The following is a 19,011-nucleotide window of genomic DNA, read 5'->3' on the forward strand; positions in this document are numbered from 1 at the left end:
ACAAGCCTGGTCTGCAAAGCTATGGAGAGGATCATAATGGAACTCATAAAGAAGGACATAGGGGACTTGCAGACCTTGGACCCAACCCAGTTTGGCTTTGTCAAGGGCAGATCTTGCCTTTTGAACTTGGTCGACTTCTTCGAAACAGTCACCAAGGCCATTGATGAGGGAAAGGCAGTCCATACAGCCTACCTTGACCTTGCAAAAGCTTTCGACACAATACCCCACTCGGGTATTATAGAGAAACTTACCAGCTTAAATGTAAACCCATATGTCACAAGATGGGTTGCAAACTGGCTAAAGGACAGAACCCACAGGGTTAGAATTGCTGGAGCCATGTCAGACTCCAAGCCGGTTACAAGTGGAGTCCCACAGGGCTCAGTCCTTGGCCCCCTATTGTTCGGCATCTACTTCTCAAAAGTACAGGCAAACATAGGAGGACTATGGCTGACAAAGTTTGCGGATGACTGCAAACTGGGTGCCATAGTGGATAGTACATCGGACACAGACATCCTTCAGAGGGGTCTCACGGAAACTGATAGCTGGTGCCAGAGCCATGGCCTGAAGTTAAACGCAAAAAAGTGTATAGTCATACCCTTCGGGAAAAACAAGGTAACCCCAAGCTACCATATAGGTGGCAACCCACTAAGCACAGAAGAGGTTATCAGGGACCTGGGGACCCAGGTTGACAGTGGCCTCTAGTTTGACGCTCACGTTGCTAAAGTGGTTCGAAAGACCTTCTACACTGCCCACCTGATCATGAAGGGATTCGCATCCAGATCAAGTGAGGTCATTGTTCCCCTGTACTCTTCACTTATCAGACCAATGATAGAGTACAATGCCCCATTCAGGATGTATCTCACCCGACACCTGCAGCAATTGGAGAGACCCCAAAAGTTCCTCACCAAAAGGATAAAGTGACTCCAAAACCTGTCATATGCTGCCAGACTGAAGAAACTCCAACTCTATTCAGTTGCATACCGTCTGCTCAGAGGTGACCTGTGCCTGACATACAAGGCCATGACCAACCCGTTATTAATGGACATGCTCCACCTCAAAATATCCAAATCCACCAAAACCACTAGAGCAAGAGACTTAAACCTTAGCACGGATATAAATAGGACGTGCTGGAGGGATAGATTTATCACCCAGAGACTCCCCATGCTGTGGAATAAAATCCCGGTCCATGTGAGGCAGAGCACCTCGCTGGCTCTGTTCAAGAGAAATCTTGACCGGTGGATGGGAGATCGTAGGTTTACCCCGGGAATCATCTCTGTGTCACTACTGGACAGAGGCACAACAAACTAATGGGCACAGTATTTCTAACATAAGGGGCGGCGTAAGCCACATAACTTTGGGCTAGGCTTATAAATGCCCTAGGGCAGTTAGCCTAGTATAAACCTATGAACACACACACATATATATATATATATATATATATATATATATATATACACACACACACACACACACACACACACACACACACACACACACACACACACACACACACACACACACACACACACGTATAGTTTTGTTACCAGTAATAACTGAATAATGTATTCTTGTACAATCTAGCTTATTAAATGTTTTTATGAGTGTTAGTACCCGTTACCACAGGTTTATCTGACAGAGAATGTTAAACTGCTAATGCAGTTACATTTCATGTAATTTCATTATTATATACACTTACTGTCACCTATGCAGAACCACTGCTGTTTTACAACTTGTGTGTATGTTAAGAATATGTTGGTTGGTTAATAAACTTGAAAAAGTCTGAAAAAAAAATTGAAGTCATCCCTATAACTGTAACCATGCATGGTGTTTTATGGTTAATGCAGTTGTTCAGGCCCTGAAAGCCACATCTGTAAAGGCAAAGGTAGAATTATGCAGCAAGTACTTCCAAGTTGTCTTCAGCCTACAGCAAAATGATGCCTTCATATTGCATCATCTCTTTCAGATAATTCAGAGCATGGCATATAAAAAATGTAGAGATACAAATCTTTTCACTCAATTTATCCAACATTTCTGAGTCTTTTGAAAGGTAACACTGCTACAGTCGATGATTGTTAATGACCTGGTCCAGCATAAAAAATACTGAGACTGCCTGTGAAAGTCCAAACAATGCAAGAGGTACTTCCCCATGTTTTGCATAATTATGAAAAAAAAAGATGGGCAAATGAATGGCCAAGCTAAGACTCAACTCACACAGCAGCCACCTTTGCTTCAAGAAACTGGCCAAATGGTCTTTTACCAGAAAAAAAGCTTAAACTTGTAACAAAAATATCAGTGTGAGATAAACAACTATTGGCCAGGACTGAAGGAGGAAAGGGGCCCATTCATCCTACTACACTTTCCTAATACTGAGCTTCTGGACTGAGGATCAATAATGAAGATCACAATTTTTGAGGCTGGCAGCATGTCTTCTTCAGTTTCAGTAGTTGCATCCAATCCTCTGTTTCAGAGACTGAATGCCCAAATGAGACTTGCATCAGATGGGACAACTATGTGTTAACTGGTCTCAGAAAATCTGAATCTCCAACAAGTGAGACAATAAGAGAGGGAACCAGATCTACAAAAGCCACATAGGGGCTAACAGAAGGACTCTGCCTTTGAGAAGTCTCTTCTTGTGAATCAACTTTGTCATCCGGTGAAATAGCTGAAAGCATAGAGGAGCTGCAGAGGCCACAAGTAGGACAAAGCATTCCTTGCAGGCCTTCCCGATAACAGAATAAGGAAGTAATCTCTTTTATGCATTAGGTGTTAATTAGGGACAAGAAAGTCACAAGAGGGCTTCTAGTACCTGTAGGAAAGCCTTCTTGTAAGAGTGGGCTGATGGTTACTCATACTGGCACCTACTCAGGCTGCCCACTAAGGAAATGGGACTCTACTGGAATATGAACAGCTACTAATCTCCCCTGTTTGTTGGCATACTATTTGACTGACATACAGCTGGAAGCCCCAAGACACAAAGGGAAAAGGAGAACTGACCCCAACTCTAGTATGCTGCTCTGAAGCAAGAGTTCCTCAGACGACCACACTCCTTGTACCATTTGCCCTCTGAAATCCTCCCTCCTCCATCCAATGTGCCCATGGTGACCGTTGCCCAAGATGGAAGGAGATGGAAGGGACTACTTGAGAGGTAAGAGTACTGAGATCCTACCACTGTAGAAGTCTATATGAACAAAACATATACAAATATTGTACTCAAAGTCCTTATCCTCTGACCACTGAAGGTGTAGAGACTACTGTGGTCCACGAAAGAACTCCAATGTTGTACTTAGCTAAAGGAATCATGCAGACTGCCATCACCATAAAACCCAGCATCTGCAGTCACTGACACACTAAAACTACGTGGGAGTTAGGAACAGAAACTTTAGAAGCCAATATCTAAACCCTGACCATGGGACACTTCACCTTAAAAGCTAACAAATCCAGCTTTCAACCTAGGACACTAGACACTGAGACAGCTCCAACTGGGATTTAGGAAAGTTCAGAGTGGTACCCACAGAATGAAAGGGAGCTAACTACCAGGGACTCCCTTTGCCAAGACAAGCTGTTTTTGGGAAGGTGTTCTGAAGACATAGACATAGATATATAAAACCCATTCTACCCCACAGACACATGGGTATAAATTTGGTGAATTCCCCAGCGGCTGAGGTGAGACCAAATGAGGTATCTAGAACAGAAAGTGACTAGCTATGTCAAGAAGCACAAAAATCTCCTGGAACACTTGTGACTTTGATATGTAAGCATCTTTCAGATCCAGAGAGCACAACCATTCCATTTCTGCTATAAATGGAAGGACCGTCTACACCAAAACCATGTTGAAGGAATCTCAGGGAATAAAGGAATTCAGACTGCTTTGGTTTAGAATAGGCCTGTGATTTCTGTTAATTTTCATTTTATTAACATCAAAAAGAAACTGTAATGTAGTCCTTGCCCTCTCCGGCACTGGCAGGACCTCATGGATGGCTCTTTTGCTCATCAGATAGGACAATTGTAGTTTTGCTGACTTTCACAGACAGGGAGAGATTTGGCAGGGTTAGGGAAAGGGAATACTTTGGTCACAGCAAAAGGAATCTAACTCCTGGTAATGACTGTTCACACACATCAGTCTGCTGTGATGGACAGCTATGCTGCTCAATATCAGGATAAGCAATCTTTAACTGCTTGAAGCAACTGAACCAAGTCTCAGAGTTGCTGCAATCTTGCTGTAGGAAAGAACAGCAGCTGCCTGACAACCACAAAGAACTTTGGCAATTGCTACTGTGAATCCTTTGGAAGGAGTTGGAGGAATTGAACCTCTCTTGCCACAGACTCAACTAGTTTACATATTGCAAAATTAAAGCTGGCACTTGCTTTTCTGGTCCCTGATGAAGGAATAATGCAAGGAAGACAATTTAACACCAACTACGGTCAAACTCTTACCCCCTTGTTCTACCTTCTCTGTATTTGCCTTTACTTCTGGGTCACAAATTTCTAGACAATGAAAGGGGACATTCTTAAAACCTGCCTTAGGGTAACTCTGCCAAATCTGTAAGACAGAGCCATAGAGACATACTACAGTAATGTCTTCAGCTGCCACAATGGCTAAAACTTCTGCTGTATCAAAGGCTACATGCATAACAAGGTTTACCATAGTGTAGAAGGTACAGTTGTGTAAAATCTTATAGTAGAGTAGATGTCCTTCTCTTCACTGTTGCAGTATTCTTAACATGAGGGATTCCCAGCCTAGGGTAGCCCAACATCCGGACAGTATACCAAAGCATTTTACTACCTAAGGTACTCTGTACATTACATGTATGCGCCTCTCATATGTAGGGCATAAAAGCAATGTCCGGATGTACCATCCTCAGAACTGAATGCCCCAGCAGGAACACCAGTCCAAGGAAAATAAAAGAGGTAACAGAACATCCAGAAGAGAGAAAGAACCAGGGGGTAGGTGGGTGGGATTGAATACTGCAACAGTGAAGAGAAGGAATCTACCTTTATGGAAAGATTTTACACAACTATACTATGTCTTTCTACTTTACTGTTGTAGTATTCTTAACATAAGGGAGCATGCCAGAGGTCAGGAAGAAACTTGGGAGAAGAAGGACCTTTAGAGCGTTCTAGAAATGAAGTATGGCCCAAGCAAAACCAGCTCTAGCTGTGGAAATTCCATCCAAATTGCAGTGTTTGGTAAAAAGTATGCATTGACATTGAGGTAGCTGCCCCCAAAATGGAGTTGGTATCCAACCACTTGGAAAGAAAAACACTAGAAGAAGCCCCAGCCCCAGCAGAGTTTGCTTTAACAGAGAAAGGAAGAGTCTTACCATGAAAAACATAACAAAAAGAAATAGCTTTACAAATCCAAGAAGGAACAGTCTGCTTGGAAACAGCCAATCCCAAAAATATGGGATGAAAACAAACAAAAAGCTTTTCAGACTTCCTGATAGCCTTAGCCTTATCCAAATAAAGTCCGAGTTGTCTATGTACGTCCAAGTTGTGTAAACCCTTCTCTCAAGGAGACTGTAGAGAAGAGGAAAAAAAAGTAGGTAAGTGAATAGATTAAGTGACAACTAATTCACCAAAGAAGGATAAGTACGCAAGGGTACCCTGTCTTCATGAAAAACCAAGGAGGACAAGCCTAAGGGTTTGACGCTCAGACCCCTGTCTGGTTGAAGTAAGTGCCAACAAAGCAGTCTTCCAAGAGCAATGCTGTAAGGAAGCTGAAACTGCAGGCTCAAAAGGAGCCAGAGTCAGTTAATCCAAAGCAAAACTAAATATTCCAGGGAGGAGGAACGGGCTTCCTGGGAAGTCTAATGTGAAGGATGCTTTTCCAAAATTGTTTAGCCTTAAACCTAGAAGCTAAAAGAGGAGATAAAGGGAGAGAAGAAGAGACAGCAGATAAGGGTGATTTGACAAAGGAATTAGACAACCCAGCATTGAGCAATTCACACAAGTAAGAAAGAACCACAGAACATCCACAGAGAGTGGATCCAGACTATGAGAAAGACACCAGATGGAAATGTCTTCCATTTGGATATGTAGGATTTCCCAATATCGGGTTTCCTGGCCTCTTACATAATTCTAAGCACATCCCCAGAGAAAAGGTGTCTATAAGGAATCAAAATCCTATCACTCACAGAGTCAGTTGAAGAGTGGACAGGTGGAGATGGATTACATATCCTTTGTCTTGTGTGAGTAGGTGCAACCTGTGAGGTAGCAGGGAACCAATGCTGTCTTGGCCAAAGCGGAGTCACCAGCAAAATTTTGGGTTTGTCCTGCTGAATCTTGAATAGAACTTTTGGAATGAGAGGAAGAAGGGACATGCAAATAGAACTTTTGAAATGAGAGGAAGAAGGGACATGTATATAGAAACATCCCCTTCTAAGAGAAAGAGAGCGCATCTACCTTCCAAACCAGAGGACTTGGGACTCCGGCAGAAAATTGAGGAAACTGTCCGTTCAGAGGGGAGGCAAAAAGGTCTATTGCAGGAGTACCCCGCTTGTGGACAATGTCCAGAAACACATCCTTGTGAAGCATCTGTTCGTGGGATTGAGTCAACGACCTGCTCAGAGTGTCTGCCACATAATTCTTATCTGAGGGAATATAAACTGCCTAAAGAGTCGCATGATACTGAACCTTAAGCTCCCATACCATGAGTGCAAGCCTGCAGAGATGGTAAGATTTCATTTCCCCTCTGTTTACATACCACAGGAGTGTGGTGCTGTCTGTTAAAACTTTGAGAGGACCTGGAGAAAAAAAAGAGGATGGATGGCCTGCAGAGCCAGCAGAAGCACTCTCATCTCGTTGATGTTGATGTGCTCCTTTTGCTAAAGAGGATACCAGACCCCCCTGCACTATCATTGTGTCAAAGGCTGCTCCGAAAACTTACCTCCGACACATCTGTGAACAGTTCTTGAGATGGAAGAGGTGGATGAAAGGGCAGGCCTGGGTTCACAGACATCTGCTGAATCCAACATTGAAGCTACTTCTTTGACAAGGAAGAAGAGGAACTGCAAATTCTAAGAGATGCACATGCTGTTACATGACTGATTGTACGAACCACTGAAATCTTCTCATGTGGAGTTTGGCTAAAGGTAACAGAGATGGTGGATGCCATAAAATCCAGAAGTCTCAGAAACTCTCAGGCTGTGACAGAGGTCAGACGAATAAGACTTTGAAAGTAGGTAATGAGAGTCAAAGCATTAGGCGGAGGCAGGGATGCCAGCATAGGTACTGTCTAAATCCTGCATCCCAGGAAATTATGACCTTGAGATGGTGATACAGATGACTTTTTGAGGTTTATTGTGTACCCCAGACTTTGCAAATGAGTAACTGCAAACTGGCAATGCTTGAAACGGGAGTTTGTCCAGGTAAGGAGAAACCTGGATGCCTTGAAGCCTGTAAAAAAAGCAATCACAGGAGCTAGGCATTTGGTGAATACTCCTGGAGCAGTAGAAAGGCCAAACGTCAAAGCAGAGAACTGAAAACACCAAGAAGCAACAGAGAAGCATAAATTCATGTAAAGGGGATGAATAGGCATGTTAAGGAAGGCATCCTTTATATCCAGAGTGAAAGCTGCAGAATAGTTCCCGGACTTAGTTCCTGAAGTACCTCTGGGAATAAATTTAATTGTTCCTAAGGTAGTTCAAGAATGCCCATGAAAGGAGGAAGGGATATCCAAAACATTCTGAACTACTGAAAGAATGTACGAGTCTTGGGCAATGCTTGACCAAAGTGGAAAAGACAGAGAGAGATGAAGCGAAAGAGGAATGAGGCTGAGAGAAGAGGGATAATCAGATACTACCTGGTTTGTCAGGAAAGGACTATTTCTGTGCAGAAGAAGCCTGAGTAGTCTTAGGTGGAGTCCTTCTCCTTCCACTTTTCTTACTTTTAGGAGGAGGATGGGTCTGTCTCTGAGCAAAAGTTAGCTTGGAAGGATAATTCCTTTGAAACTTAGGTGCAGGTGAAACCAAAAGATGTTTCAAGTCCTGTAACTCCTTGCCTTTTTCCTGCAAATACTTGAACAAGTCAGCATTAGCAGTACCAAACAAGCCATTGTTGTCTAAAGGAGCATCATTCAACTTAGCTTTTATGTCATCTGGCAGTGGTTAATGCCTTAGCCAGGAATACCTCTTCAATACACATCCAGCAGCCCTAGATGAAGCTTCTGCTGCATCACAGCTGCAATTAATAGAATAGTGAGCTACCTGAGAGGAAGCCACTAACAAAGACCAGGCAGAAGTTTTCCCCTCAGAACCTGTAAGGTTAGAAATAGCTTGAGTAGCCTAGGACAGGAGGGCCAAAACATATCTACTCATACAAGTTTGATAATTAACAGCAAGAAAGGCAAGGAAGTATAGAACTTCTTTCCTGGTCTTTCCACTGCTCTGCTTTCCTTATCGAGGGAAGAAATTTAGTGGTGGGCAGTAATTTTTAAGGCCTATCTGAAGCCACAGAGATCACTGAAGGGACAGCAGATGGGCACCCAAATAAATATGCAATCATTAGGCACTTTGTAGAAATGGTTAGGCTTCTCAGGGGCAGGGATCTGAGAATCAGGTGCCTGAGATGGTGAAGAAAAGACATCTAAGTAAAGCAGGTAAAACTGGAGGGACAGCAGATGGCGAAGGAGACTCCATTTGTAAGAGCTCATAATATCTGTTTTGTACATCACAAATTTGGAAGCAGCCCCACCTGAAGTACTCCCTCATCTCCAAAAGCAATCTCCTCAACAGAAGATTCTGGACTAGTAGATTCTCTTCAGAAGTATATTCTAGAGGTGAGGGAATCTGGGTGGAATAGGCCAAAGATTCCTCATCTCAGGAAACCTTTTCGTCAAAAGAATCCTGTTCCCTTGCCCTTTTGTATAGGGAAGATGTCCAAAGAGGAGCACGCAAAGACCCCCCCCCCCCAGGAGGCTTCAAACCCATAAAGGCATTAAATAAGCCCTGGGTGAAATTCTGCCACTCACTGAAGAGAAACATGCTTTGTCTTTTGTTATTTCTTTAATTGGACATCTGTCTTAAGAAAAGTGGAAGGACCCAACATTGGCTTACACTCTATGACAGTTATTGGAACGTCCGCCCTCACCAGAACTTGAGGAACCCACTAGGCTCTCCAGTAATAATAAGTCTTGGTTCCCTCTGACTGTCTGAAATGGATATCTACAAGAAATGGATATCTGAAATGCCTCTGAGGATGCACCTGTTATCAGATCTATGGCAGCCTCTGAAACAGTCCCAGCTGAAGAATCTGACCCCAGAACCACGTGAACCTTTAGACTTTCGTCAGCTTCAAGAGATAAGACATCTAATGTAGGAGGCACAGCAGAAGAGTCTGACCTTGGTTTTTCTGGCCTTTCTCTTCAGTGAAGACGCAACGTCAGGCCTAGAAGTTCCCTACATAGCATCTTTCACTAAAAGTTTAAGATGCTGATTTTTCCAAATAAATTGCAAGAGAAGACAGACAACTACATACAGTCTTAGGCACAAAGGCCTGACAAATACTGCAAGTTTTGTGATTGTGAGTAGGCCCCTAAGCAAATCAAGCACTGCTCGTGACTATCTTTATGTGGAATTTGTCTCCCACATTGGCACTTGCCTTTTCTGGATGACATGAAAAACCTACAGTAAAAAGCAACAGTAAATAAGAAAAAGAAAACCCCAATGGGGCACTTATCTGAATGGCTTTATACACCAGCAAATGACGGGCGAGCAGACAGATGACCAAAAATGGTGGTTAGGACTAGGCAGGAGAGAAGTCCTAAAGATGGTATGGCAGGAAGTTGCTTTTATGCCCTACATATGTGAGGAGAATACATGCGACGTACAGTGTACCTTAGGTAGTAAAAGGCTTTGGTATACTCGCCGGACATTGAGCCAGACTAGGCGCGGAATCCCTCATGTTAAGAATACTGCAACAGTAGTACAGAAGGACATCACCACCACTTGGGACAAAACCTCTAAGTTCTTGCTCCACCTGGGAACTGTTCTGACACATCCCTACAGCACTTTCATATATGTCCCATGTTTGCAAAGTGCCTGCAAGGCAAACACTGAAGATGTATATCTCTACTTTCCAAACTAGTCAAGCACCCACAACTACTTGGCAGGTAAACTGCAGGATTCTAAAGTGTTGGGAGTCTTTTTTTGAGAGCTACTATTATAAATCAGTGTAACCAGCTTAGGAGTTCCCTGACCAGAATGCACAGTCCTTTGGGGGACTGCACACTCAGTACACTTACCTATTGGGACCACTATCTGGGGAGGACAACATCTGTGACCAGAGATACCACACACCCATTTGAAAGATGAACATGTCATCTGTTGAATTCTCTCTGGGGAAGAGTCCAGGTCTGTAAGCCATCCAACCCTTCTGTCTTATCAACCCACCTTTCCAGAATTTTATCAAACCTGAGGTCATCTCTGTCCTCCTTATCCTCATCCAGATCAGCAGTAAGGTACTCCAAAAGGGAGTCAAGGCAGTTCCTCATGCAACTGACATTCTTATATGCCTGGAGGAGGTGTGACCTCAGGAAGACCAAGAAGGCAGTCTACACAGCCTGAAATGGATGTCGGAGCTCCACAACGCCCTTTGGTCCTGCTGCTCTTCCTAGGACACTGAACAGTTACAGCAGCATGATAGACTGACTAGGGAAGAGACTGCAGCCACAGGTAAAAACCAAATAGCAAAAGGCTGATGGAGTAACCCAACCCCAGTGTTGTGACAGAAACTCTAAGTACATCTCCTCTGGGAGCTAGGAAAGCAGACATCTACACCACAGAGAAGATAATCAATTCCAATACCTAATTTTGTACAAAGGAGACACAGGGCTCTACAGACAGCAAAATGATCAGCCCTGGAGTGGTCAACTTCAAAGTTAGCAATAATGGTCCTATCAAGCCGGGAACACTCAGTGCTGAGGGAAATACTGGGGGGACCTAGAGCCAAAGGCAGAGGACCAATCAACTTCAGCACCAAATTTACTGACAATGGCCTCAAGGGGAGCTGGTGCCACAAAGGTGTGTGCCAATGAAGAAGTATCCAGTGGCCTGGTAGGTGATAGGAGAGAAAGCACTGAAGGCCTGGTAGAGCACACGGTCTGGCCTGCTGCTGATGCAATAAGAGAATGACCTCTATTAACTTCCTGTAATCTATGTTAACTGTGAGGGGAGTGGAAGTCTGTTTTGGTGCTGGTGTTTAAAATAATCTGGATCTCTCCAGACACTAAATCTACTATAGATAGTACTAGGAGCAGGGAGATGGGAAAAGATGACATCTAGCCCAAGTCCATCACCTGCATGATGACCTTTGTATCAAGAGGCTCCACCTCGGACACTAGAAGGTCAGCTGGTAATTCTTATATGTCTTCTGCTTAATAAATTCATGCATTTGATAGGAGGAGGAAGGCATGAAGGCAGTGTCGATGAAGTATCAACTGATACTGAGGACAAAGTCTGGACAGCCACAGAGCTGACAGAGGTATAGCAGAAGCAATTTTTTTTTTATGTGTATGGGTGACAGAGTAAATTCCTTACAAAATGTCACACCTATCAGGTCAAACGCTCATGTGACTGTCTTCCAGAAAATCATTCTTTTCTCAGCATGGACACTAAGTAAATCTGTGCTCCATTGCTGCAAAATATGGCCAAGGTCCAAATCACACAAAAAGTCAATGAAATGGCCATGACAGCAGTCACAACAAGGAAGTAAGTCACCAAAAACTAATTCTACTTACGAGACAATATTTACCAAGGGAATTTATAAGAAATCTGAGAAACTCTACTGCAAGAGAGAGTACAACCCCCCCAAATTTTATTATTATTACTAATAATAATAATAATAATAATGTAAAACAAGGCAAAGTCTCACAAAAAAAATACCTAAACAAATTTCAACAAAATAGGAAAATAAGACTAGGAAAAACAATTGTCTTACTCAGGTAGTTACTCAAGTGCTACAAACATACAGCACTGGGGGTCCTCAAATGTGCTCCTAAGATGCCACATTAATGGACATATTCTTGCCTAGCATATGAAAACACAATAATGACATCTCTACGTGTATTGCATATGCTCTAATACTACATAATAGCACTGGTCCAATAATCTCTGCTAATAGATCCAAGGCTGGGAAAAGGACTTGCATCAATGACTCTGGTGAATGCACTAACTACTTACTCAGTCGGTTCCTTAGATTCCATATGAAAGTCTTCATAACCTTCATAGAATATCAACATTCGTTTCTCCAGTAAAAAATCAGCTTTGGTTAAATGAAGAAGAAACCATGCTACAAGTTATCACTACTTCAGACAGCAAAGGTGCATTTCACTAGAGTGGACAGCTTGCATTTTTTTCCCTCTCACCCCTTTATCTTTCTTCTAGTCTTCCGTCTAACCCTTTGTGAATACTTCATTCTTCACTGCAGTGGAAACATTACAGGTTCTTCAACTAAGGATGTTAAACAGGGATAATGATGGATCACATAATTCACACCACCCTTTAAATATTGTTTTTAAGGAAATGGAGCTCTATTCTTTAAGCCTCTTTATTTTACTTGTTTTTACTAAATACTTTGCACATGCCAGTTTTCTTTTTCTGTACTGTGACTGGTCCCTACACAGTACTCAGATTTTACGTAGAAATCCTTTAGTGTTAATTGCCTTCCACACTTGGACTTAACTGAGTGACAAGTGTTATGGGATGCATCAGCATGATAACCTCCACCCCTCCCCAAAGCTGTCAATTCAATATATACAGTCAAATACCCTAAAATCAATTTTGGTACTTGCTGATTCTGAAGATTAGAACTTAAACAATTTGTGATCGGAAGTACTGCAAAAAGTAACAATGTGTGGGAGTAAGAATAAGAAGTTATGTACCTACCATAATGTTCCATGTTAGTTGTCTTCATCTCACCTTCTTTCTTGCTGGATGGGTTCGGAGCCGATCCTCGGCTCCAACTCTGCCTTTTACTAAAGCTCGAGAGCTATTTACTGGTTCGAGGCCTCCCCTTATCCCAGAATGCTAGGCGTCAGATATCCAGATCTCGTTTGGAAGAGCTAACACCATGGAAAAAAACACACTAGTTCCCACCAAAGGTTTACCTACAGTGCTACAAACAGAGGAGGACATAACCTAAAAACAAGGTCAACCATAGGAAGAAGGCCTCAAAAACGAATTCTTCTCGGTCCTAACCAGGCTAGGGGGATGGAGGGTGGGACGCAAGAAAGAAGGCTAGATGAAGACAACTAATATGGAACGTTATGGTAGGTACATAACTTCTTAATGTTAAGTTGTCTATCTCGCCTTCATTCTTGCTGGATGGGACAGCGTCCCTAGCACCTTAGCCCTGGGTGGCTCATCGATACAGACTCTTGAACACAGTGGAACCAAAATCAGCTCGACTCCTGGAGGCCATATCCAATTTGTAATGCGAAATGAAGGTATGAGGATTGGCCCATGTTGCTGCAGCACAAATAGATTCCATTGGAAGTCTAGCCTGAAAAGTTACTGACGTAGCCAATGCTCTGGTGGAATGAGCTTTTGGTTTTGAAGGAAGTTCTTTATGTCTCAGTTGGTAGATCAAGATAATAATAGAGGCCAGCCACCTGGACAAGGTTAATTTAGAAACTGGCAGGCCCTGCTTCCCCTCAGCATAGGACAGGAAGAGTTGATCTGATTTTCTTGACTGTTTGGTCCTATCCAAATAAAAACATAACTGCCTGTGAACGTCCAAATAGTTCAGCTCTGTTTGAATAATTAGGGAAAAAGACAGGAAGATCAATAGCCTGATTGAGATTTGTCTCTGAGGGTATTTTGGGTAAAAAGGAAGGATTAGTCCTGAGTGAAACTCTATCTTTGTGAAAAATAAGATATGGAGGACGGACACAAAGGGCTTGAAGTTCCGATACTCTTCTGGCCGAGGTAATGGCTACTAAGAAGAGAGTCTTCCAGGAGAGTAACTTTAAGGAACAAGAAGCTGCAGGTTCAAAAGGAGGGAGAATCAATGAAGTTAATATTAAGTTCAAATCCCACGGAGGGGGGGGATCTTTAACCGGGGGTCTAAGTAAAATAGTCCCTTTAAGAAAGGCCTTACAAAGTTTGTGGGACATGATACAGGACTCTGATAGGCTAATGTGAAAATTTGCGACAGCAGCCAATTGGACCCTAATGGTGGCAGCTGAGGAACCTGCTCGAAAAAGTTCCGCCACAAAATCTAAAACATTATGGACAGGGGCTGTAAAGGGGTCTATCTTTCTAGCCTCTGCCCAGAAAGAAAAACGTTTCCACTTACTAGCATAAGTCTTTCTAGTAGAAGGTTTGTGTGAAGAAAGTATGATTTTGCCCACTGGCTGAGAAACATGTGGAAGCCTGGCTAAGCCTGGAAGTGGAGCAACCAAGCTGTGAGGTTGAGAGAGTGAAGGGATTGGTGCAGCCCACCCGACTGATGGACCAAGAGGTCTGGCACATGGTCCAGATTCCAGGGCTGCTCCAGCAGATGATGATGCAGTAATGGGAACCAAATTTGTCGAGGCCAGTAAGGAGCAATGAGGATCATCCTGGATCCCAAAGCGGTCACTTTCTGAATCAGTTTTGGAATTAGGGGAAAAGGAAGGAATGCATAGAGCTGACCCCGGAGCCAATCGTGAACTAGAGCGTCGCTGGGGGAATGGCCTGGGAGGTGGAAGATTGTGAAGAAGTCGCTGCACTTGCTGTTGAGAGGGGTTGCAAAAAGGTCGCAGCAAGGTTGACCCCACCTGCGGAAAATCTTGTTCGCCACTAACTGATTGAGAGACCACTCGTGAGGCATAAGGATTGCTCTGCTTAGCCTGTCCGCTATGACGCTGGACTTCCCGGGGATGTGCATTGCTATCAGAAACTGTTGAGAGGAGATCACCCACTGCCAGAGTCGGAGTGCTTCTCGACATAAGGGGTAGGACCTGGTTCCGTCCTGCTTGTTGATGTATCACACTACCGACATATTGTCCGTCTGAACTGCAATAGTCCCGGTAAGTAGAAAGTCCTGAAGAGCTTGCAACGCTAAATGTACCACTCTCATCTCCAAGACGTTTATGTGCAGATGGTACTCTAGGGGTTGCCAAGTGCCCTGGACAGTCCTGCCCTGAAAATGCCCCCCCACCCGATCAGGGAGGCATCCGTTGTCACCGTGGCAACCGGAGGAGGAAGTACAAACGGTCTGCCCTAAAAAGCTTGAGGGGAGACCATCCACCAAGAAAGGTGGTCTTTGCATGATTGGGTGATTATTATGTTGTGAGACATCGGAAGCTGTTGAAAAGACCATTGGGTAAAAAGCATCCATTGAAGAATCCGCATGTGAAAACGAGCCAGGGGAAGTAATGTGATTGCTGCTGCCATGAGACCCAAGGTTTTCAGTACAAATCTGGCTTGAATTCTCTTGCATTGTACTAACGTTTGAACATGTCGGCAAATGTCTAATACTCTTTCTAATGGAAGTTTTGCCGACAGTTCTTTTGTGTTTAATATGGCGCCTATAAAGGTTATAGATTGACAAGGCAACAACGCAGACTTTTCGAAGTTTATAGAGATACCTAGCTCGGAGCAAGTTTGGATGGTATAATCCCTGGCTCGGATTAGCTTATGCCTGGTGGAAGCAGTTAGGAGCCAGTCGTCTAGATATGGAAACACCTGGAATCCTCGTCATCTCAGGTGAGCCGTAACCACTGCCATGCATTTGGTGAACACCCTGGGGGCTGTGGTGAGACCAAAGGGCAGGGCTCTGAATTGATAGTGACTGGCTCCCAGCCGGAAGCGGAGAAACCTCCTGGAGTGTCTGTTCATTCTGATATGGTAGTACGCATCCTGAAGTTCTATGGAGCACATCCAAATGTCCGGACCCAAAAAGGGTAGAATGGACTGAACTTCGTTCTTTGAACAGATTTGTTTAACCTGCTGAGATCCAAAATGGGTCTCAAGTCCCCTGTTTGCTTTGGTACCAAAAAGAACTTGGAGTAAATCCCGGATCCTTGCTGGTCTGCTGGGACTGGCTGGATGGCTCTTTTTTCTAGCAGTTTTGAAATTTCTAGCACTGCTTGTTCCCTTAGACCGGGTGGAACATCTGGAAGGGACCTGTTTGTTTGCATAGGGGTGTGGACAAAGGGGATTTTGTAACCCTTGGATATGATAGACTGTACCCATTTGTCTTGTGTGAGGAGTCACCAGGCTTCTGGGTACAGTGGCAATCTTCCCCCGACTGCCTCCGAGAGTGGACAGTCAGGCAGCCCCTCAGGGGTGCTGAAAGGGTTTGTCAGGAAAGGATTCCCTGCTACCCTGATTTTGCGGACCCCCTCTGCCACATGGGTGGCGTCTGTTGTTCCCTCCTCTGCCCCTGGAGGGAAACTTGCCACGTGTGTCAGGCACTACTCCTTTGGGTTTGCGAAACCACATTTTTCCACTCTTCTGACCTTTAGGGTATGGTCTAGGAGGAGTAGAGAAACGGACTCCCAAGGCAGACAGAGTCTTGCCTTCCTGCTCACACCTGGTAAGGGTATCCTTCACCTGTGGTCCAAACAAAGCCGAACCATCGAAGGGGGTATTGGTGAAGGATGCCTTAAAGGGGTCAGCAAAGTTACATAACCGCATCTAGGCAGGTCTTCTCAAAGCCACACCTGTGCCTGCAGTTACTCGCCCCATTGGCTGCATAAGAAATGAGCCGCATGGAGGAGTTGACTAGAATTAAGGGTTGCCAGCTGGGAGTTTTCCTGAGACCCCGCAGCAGATGGATCCTGAAGGGTATCACCCAGTTCCTTAAGGAGATCTCTTTGAAGGCGGGTGAAATGGCACAGATAGTTCAGCGACCGCATGGAAAAGGTCGCTGAACAGAACATCCGCTTCCCGTACCTGTCCATTGTCTAGATTCTTTATTAGGTGGATGGACAGGCACTGAAGGGTCAGACAACTCCTTCTTAGTGGCTGCTGCAACCACCATGGCATCAACAGGGACACCCTTTGCAAGAAACTGTTTGTCGTACGAGGCTGTAATGAATTTTGTGGGCCTGCAAGGAGTTGGTTCCACTGTGTCCAGGGCCGTCCATGCCTTCCGAGCCATGACTTCCATGAGGAGGTCAAAAGGAGGAGACACCCAGGAGGTGGAAGGGCGAGAACCAAACGCGTCCAGATACACCGAATCGTCCTCGGAAGGGTTGAGGGCGGTCCAGTTCCCCCTCTGCTTAAGGATCTCAAGGATGTCTGAGAAGGAGAAATCCTCAGAGGGGGACCTTGGGGACCCTTCCGAATCCTCCAAGTCAGTGTCAGAGGTGACTGACTCGGGAGAGACAACATGCTTCCTCTTACATTTTCTCTTCCGAGGGGGCTCCTCAGAGATCAGGGGAGGCCTCGGAAGAGGAAGAAACACCCAATGGGGCTACCTGGAGCGCTTGTTCTCCACGCTTGGGGTCAGGAGGGTGGACAGAGACTGACACGGGCACCATGGGGGGGAGGAGCCGAAGGGATCGATCGCGGAGCCGACACCGGAGTCAGCACGCTCCTCATGACCTCAAAGGTGCCCCCTATCAGGCAGAGAAGAGGGTCCCCGCTCCGAAGAGACGTGGACCCCTCCTGGCACCGAGAGGGATGGCTCCGAGGCCGATGTTGGGGCAGAGCTCACCTGCGCCGAGGACCCGAGAGGGAGAACGGGGTCGGACAAGGGTCCGATGCCACTCACCCCCTCGGAGCCAACGAGGGAGTCTCGGCGCCCGGATCCCTCCAAGGACGGAACCAATGAAGATATCTGAGCTGACAAAGGAGATGAAAGGTGGGGTATTGGCTCCGACGTTCTGACGATTCGAGCCCCAACAAACTCCGGCTCCGAACACGGTAGTAGAGTCGGAGGAGGAACTATTGAAGAAACAGGGATAGCCACATCTGTTTAGAAGGGCTAGTCAACATTTTGGCCAGTGCCTGCTGACCACCCTAAGTCATGATCAGATAGCCTGGAGGACCGAGAGGAATGGGATCTATGGCCCCGCTCCGATTGTAGTAATGGGGACCTGGGAGCCAAGCGAACGGACTCTAAAGAGGGGGATCTTGAATGCTTTTGGCTCAGAGAAGGCTCCGATAGCAAAGTCGGAGCAGACTGAGGTCTTGAAGTGTTGGTTCCAGCCAGAACCGACAATGAGGCAGAAGCTCCGCTTGGCGTCGGCTCTGAACAGGGAGCCAACGGTTTGGCGGGCTTTAAGGATTTCCCCGACGAAGACTTGGCCGGGGATCCTTCTGGCTTTAACAAGCCTCTCAAAATGAGTTTATTCCTACGCTCCTGCAGGACTCTCGGACTGAAAGCATGACAGACCGAACAAGAGTCCTGCAGGTGTAGGGGGCCCAAACAATAAACACAAGAAGTGTGACCGTCTGTCAGAGACATCTTCTGACAGCACGAGTCACACTTCTTGAAACCTGAAACCTTGGTATCTTTAGACATGATAAAAGAGATACCAAGGAACGTTTAACTAGTGCTTAAAACACTATACACAGACACAAACGCACTAAAACTAACAATACAATACCACTATAACTACAACAGTTTTGACTAACAACAAATTAACACAAAAATTATATATATATATATATATATATATATATATATATATATATATATATATACACACACACACACACACACACACACACACACACACACACACACACACACACACAATACTAAAGAGACAGGCCTAACCACTACCCCAAAAGGCCTAACCACTACCCCAAAAGGGGGGGGGGGAGGAGAAAACTCTGTAACAACAGAAAAAAGGAGCTCCTAGGTGGGGTCTAAAGGGGTAACACAATCTAATAAAACTAACAGAGAAGAATATCTAAAAATAACAACAACTCTGATAGTAAAACAGAAGTAAAAGAATTATATGACCCGGAGCTGGTAAAAAACATAACCTCGTAGTTGAAGCGGCAAACGAGATCTGGATATCTGACACCTAGCATTGTGGGATAAGGGCAGGCCTCGAGCCGGTAAATAGCTCTC

At 44.8% G+C, this 19,011-nt stretch overlaps 1 protein-coding gene across 2 annotated transcripts in view; it reads right to left on the reverse strand.

Moving 5' to 3' along the window:
* The window catches only part of GOLM1 (golgi membrane protein 1), a 1,295,551-nt gene that overhangs the window by 940,543 nt on the left and 335,997 nt on the right, over nucleotides 1-19,011 (reverse strand). The gene's annotated exons all lie outside the window — the stretch shown is intronic.

The sequence above is a fragment of the Protopterus annectens genome, chromosome 2.part0, assembly GCF_019279795.1.
Source record: "Protopterus annectens isolate FY-2018-M chromosome 2.part0, PAN1.0, whole genome shotgun sequence".
Classification (NCBI taxonomy): Eukaryota; Metazoa; Chordata; order Ceratodontiformes; family Protopteridae; genus Protopterus; species Protopterus annectens.